General features: G+C 43.8%; 1 protein-coding gene across 1 annotated transcript in view; it reads left to right on the plus strand.

The window, feature by feature from the left end:
* LOC119593101 (sialin-like) overlaps positions 1-646 on the plus strand; it is a 35739-nt gene that overhangs the window by 26012 nt on the left and 9081 nt on the right. The gene's annotated exons all lie outside the window — the stretch shown is intronic.

Genomic DNA, 646 nt, shown 5'->3' on the forward strand with positions numbered 1-646 from the left:
CACACATAGACTCCCAACTGTTTTTCACTCCTAGTTTAAATCTTTATAATTTTTTTTTACCACATCTGCTCTAGTCTTATTTCGAAGTCTGTAACGCTTCCTCTTTCATTTTCACTGATTTTCATTATTCCTCATCGTTCGCTAAGCCACGTGATCTATTTACTTTAGTTCCATCCGCCGGCTGGAAGTCCTTTTGTTAATCGCCAGTGCGTAATCTCCACTTCTCTTCTCGTGGGAATGACGATTGCGGTCATGAGCGAGAAGGGTCAGGCATGCATAGCGGGAGAGCAGGCGGAGGCTGCAAGGATGCTCCATGCAGGTTTCATGCAACGTCCGTTTACATCCCGTATATCTGCTGCGCTCTTGTACGCTTGTATAGTGGCGATTCGCCGGTTCTGTAATAAGACCCATGCGAGCAGTATTTGGTCCTTTAGAATGACAGTTTTTGAACTTTTTCCCCTTTAAACAAGGCGTGAAAATACCCGTTTCATCCAAATGTTTGGTTTTTCATCTCCGTAAAGAAGAAAAGCGCCTTTTGTACTGAAGCCTCATCACATCCATACGGTCGATGGTATGAATCACTTTATAGAAAACGGTGGTGAAAAAATGACCTCAGCTGATCAAACCGTAGGTCAATCTTCGCCAC

Source organism: Penaeus monodon, chromosome 31 (genome assembly GCF_015228065.2).
Source record: "Penaeus monodon isolate SGIC_2016 chromosome 31, NSTDA_Pmon_1, whole genome shotgun sequence".
NCBI lineage: Eukaryota > Metazoa > Arthropoda > Malacostraca > Decapoda > Penaeidae > Penaeus > Penaeus monodon.